The sequence below is a fragment of the Myotis brandtii genome, unplaced genomic scaffold (genome assembly GCF_000412655.1).
Source record: "Myotis brandtii unplaced genomic scaffold, ASM41265v1 scaffold1007, whole genome shotgun sequence".
NCBI lineage: Eukaryota > Metazoa > Chordata > Mammalia > Chiroptera > Vespertilionidae > Myotis > Myotis brandtii.
The window spans coordinates 40977-45778 of NW_005353354.1; positions in this window are offsets into that span (position 1 = coordinate 40977).

Below are 4802 nucleotides of genomic sequence, written 5' to 3' on the forward strand. Positions count from 1 at the left end.
TCCAATCAACTCCAATTCTATTTCCTAAAAATCCAACTTCAGTGTAACAATTCTACCTGTGAGCTTATATCCCATTATTTTAAAATTTAAAAAATATGATAAAGTAGGTTTCCGTTCCAACCCCACAATCAATTATCTATAACACTTAAACATCATATATAAGTAGGAAACTGTCATGTTCCAACAGAAATTTTTTAAAAACTTGACTTCCTGATTGGCAGACAATTAATGAGTGTGTTAAAGCCTTTTTAAATTTATTTGTATGCATTGCCATGACCCAGTGATGCCTCCCTGTGCACCAGAACATCTGTCCCCTTTGTTGACCCTTAGTCTTCTTTTTAAAGAACATGTAATTCTGATATTTTAACAATTGTGTTTGAAATGTAACTTGAGACTTACCCATTTGTAATTTTCCTAAAATATTTATGTGGAGGTTTGGAAATGCATATGTAAATTTTTCTTGTATAAACTTTGGCTGAAAAATGTTGCACTGAGGAATATACAAATACTATGGTGTTAGTTAATTAAAAACCAAGAGATGTTCTATCAAGAAAATGTTAACCAGAGATGCTGTCTGCGGAAATGCGTGTAATATCTTAGGTGCTACTCAGAATGCACCATGGGGATGATGACTGTTTTCTAGTTGTATGATACTTTGTGCGCATTTATTCTTCAAATCCATCCGTTCAGCTTAACAATAACCCACAACCTTCAGACCAACTTAAATTCCATCCTTTCGAAGATTGTGAAATGCTCAGCATCTCTCTGCTGCCAGGTTCCCACAGACCCTTACCCAGACTCTGAAGCCCATACAAATCATCTTTTTCTAAAGATCGTTTACTCTCACTAGTGAAAGGATCTTGTTTTATTGAAGAAGGGAATGTTCAGAGAAACTTAAGAAACAATGCACCCCGTGGTCCTGATGTTTGGGCACTTCTTGCACATAGAAGCTCTGAGCTTTTACAATGGACATGACACCTCCCTCCAGAGCCAGGGCAGGCATATTTACAGGTTTGGAAATAGAGACAGTGCTTCCCTCGGAGTGAAGGAAGACAGGCTTGCTTATTCTCTAAGGCAGTAAAGACATCTCCCTCTGAAGTAAAGGGTAGACTTGCTTACCACACATTAGAGAGATTCAGGTTTCCTGAGTTTCTGTAGCATAATCATAGGGCATGTTCCTTTTCTACAACCTAACCCATGGCATGTGAAGGCACCTGTGTGGGCCCATCTATGTCCCCTCATAGGACATAGGCATAGAGAGAAACAGGGAGGAGCTGAAGTCCTATACAGGTGGGGGCCGAATGGGAGAGTAGAGGAGAATGGTGACAGGGGCAAGTACATGCCAACTCACAGAGGAAATTTCTCAGGTCTCAAGTCCTTCAGGTGCTTTCATGTAAGAATAGGGAAATCATGTCCATTATACAAGGTTGAGTGAGGTAGGTCCGCCTCACGGAAGCATGAATGGCAGGAAAGCTCAGGCTGTGTGGAGTTCTAATGACCCCAATGACCCTTGATCTTATATAATATCCCCCTTGAGTCTGAATATGGGTTGCGGGTTAGATCCCCAGTAGGGGGCGTGCAGGAGGCAGCCAATCAATGATTCTCTCTCATCATTGATGTTTCTCTCTATCCCTTTCCCTTTCTTTCTAAAATCAATAAAAAAATATTTTATAAAAACATTACTAAGGGGGAAATAAAAAGAGTAGACAGACTATTTCTCCTGCTGACAGCCCATTTCATCTCCTGATTCTTTCTTTTCTCCCAAACTCATGAAAATGACCAGTACTTACTAAAAAGTGAGATTTCTGGGTTATGACTGAAGTGGGCCAATCTAAGCACAGAAGCCATTCAAACACAATTTTCTGTGATTGGCGACATAGGGGAAGTCAAGAAATTCAAAGCACCAGATAGACTCATTGTGCCATTGCTGGCTTAGGAGATGACGGGGCCTCATGCCGAGGCCTGCAGCCCAGAGTGGCCCCTGAGCTGACAGCCAGAGAAAGGGGGCCCCTGCTGTTGTCTACTGTGTGGTCTCATGGCAATCAGCAGAGACCTCTTCTTAAGCGATCCCAGTACTAGCCGGGACCGGGCTATGTTTAAAAGACTTTATGATGAGGTGAGAAGTGTAGAAAAAGGAAGATTAATTACCCTGAGACGTGGACACTCTTGAATCTGAAAGCCCAGACCACAGCCCATCCCCTGCCTGGTCCACAGCCTGATGTCATGCATCAGGGGTCAGTTTATCTCACCAAAATGTTAGTCCTCTAGAACAATGCTTCTCAAACTTCAATATGCACTTAAGTCACTTGGAAATCTTGTTTCAATGAACACTGTGATTCAATTAGACCTAAGACTCTGCATTTCTAACAGGCTCACAGGTGATGCTGAAGATCTTATTTAGAATATCAAAGCCTGGAGTATGCCCTTCTCACTAAGAATGCCAGGTCAATACTAAGAGAACTGGAGAGAAGAAGGTAGTTCTTTTCTGTTCCATATATTTATCCAACTCTAGACATGTAGCTGTGTTTCACATTGCTATCCTGCATTTTTGTGAGAATTAAACTTACCTACTAGAGTACAGCATGTAGAACTTTTGTCTTTAGCCTTTATAAGTATCCAGTCCAAACTATTGTTTTCCAAAGTTACTTACATCAGTTTATTTTTTTCCAACTTCTTCAGTATGGTTGTGTGATTCATTGTGAAAAAGTTAAATTCATTTTGTGACATTCGTATTCTATCTTGGGATCCTTCCGATTTTATTGAAATGTCATGCTGTACATCTTAAATATATGCAATTTTTATTTGTTGATTATACCTCAATAAAGCTAGGAATAATAGTTTTTAAAAGGCTATTCAATGGATAGTCTTTTAAGAAATGGTGCAGAAACAATTTGATTTCCATATGCAAAATAAATTAGCCTTGACATCTTACTAAAAATGAAGTTAAAAATGGATTGTAGATCTAAATATATAATGCAACATTATAATACTTGGAAAAAAAATATAGGAGATAATTCTGTGACCTTGAGTTAACCAAAGATTTTTTTTTTAAATTATAAACTATGTTAGAGAATAAATGGATAAAGTTGAACATGATCAAAATGAAAGTTTTTGCTCTTCATGGAACACTGCCTTTTCATATTCTTTTCATAAGAAAATATCCTCATAACAATACAAACAATTTAATACAAAATGGGCAAAAGATCTCACCAAAAAAGATACACAGAGGCAAATTAGCATATGAAAACTTTCTCAACATCATTCATTATTGGAGAGAGGCAGATTAAAATCACAATGAGATATCACTGCACACCTATTAGAATGGCTAAAATTTTCAACCCATGTTTTGAAAAACACTGTTTTAGATTATTATTAAAACTGAATTTACCTTGCAATCTATTAATAAGTATTTCTCCCAAATAGAGATACAAAAACACGCACACAAAAACTTGTAGTCAAATACCTGATAAGCTGCCCACCCTATTCCTTTCTTTGAATTTCACACATTTGCTTACATAGACTTGGAAAATCCATGCAGTAAGGAAACCTGCTTAGCTTTGCATAACTTAGTGTTTTCTTTTTTCCCCAATATATTTTTATTGATTTTAGAGAGAGGAAGGGAGAAGGATAGAGAGATACATTGATGAGAGAGAAACATTGATCTGGGGGTCGAGCCCACAACTAATCCTCACCCAAGGATGTTAGAGAGAGTGGAAGGGAGGGGAGGCGAGAGAGAGAGAGAGAGAGAGAGAAACATTGATGTGAGAGAGACACATGGACTGGTTGCCTCCTGCATGATCCCTGACTTGGGCCAGGGATGCAGCCTGCGACTGAGTTCCCTGCCCTTGACCTGGAATTGGACGCATGAACCTTTGGTCCTCGGGCTGACACTCTAACCACCTAGCAAAACCAGCTAGGGCAGGCTGCCTTTTCTTAATTTAACTATTAAATTAGTATTTCCAAAGCATATATAAGCAACAAAATTAAACAGGAAGGAGAGAGTAATCTCACTTTCTGGCTTTGTTCTTCCTTTCCCTAGTCCTTCATGAGACTCAGCTATATGCCCTAATCTTTGGTGCATTGAGATAAACTGTGTCTTTCCAAAAGCATCCCATTTTGCTTTAGTGAGTTAGAATGCATGTCAGCATTTTATATCCCAACAGCGGAGGCAACCTATCTCAGGTACCTTTGAGGTACCTTTGAGCTGTCAGTAACCCAATAGGAGTATGGACGCTAGAAGAGGAATTCAGATATTAGATATAACAGAAAGTTTCTCATACAAGTTTTTAAAAATTGGGTGCTCATGCAGATTGTAGTACCTCCACCTTCTCTCTCAAATTGAGGGGGAGCAGTTTTTAGTGAGAGAAAGTAGGAGATTACAAGTACCAGGCGACAAGAACATTTTTTATCAACCATGTCAATGAAAGTAGAGTCCTGAGTACCTGGAAGGCATTAAATTATGGAGGGTTCAGTGGGACTGAATGGATACAGGGGAAGGAAAGATGGAGACTGCCTGCCTACCTCTGTCCTAGACTTCTAGATGGAAAGGTTCATGAGAATTCATCAGGTGGAGTAAATTTATAAAATGGTTCAAGACAGAAAATGGTCATAAATAATGACTATGAATTTAGCAAATTATCCTCTTTGATCAGTATCTCAAGAATGTAAGTGTGGCTCTAAGTAGAGTAGAAAATGTTGATTGACTTGACAAAAGTTATTCCTTTAAAATTCTGCTAACAAAACCCCCATTTTTTATGAAAGACAATAAACCCAGTCCCAAGAAATAAGTCCTGATTGAAAGT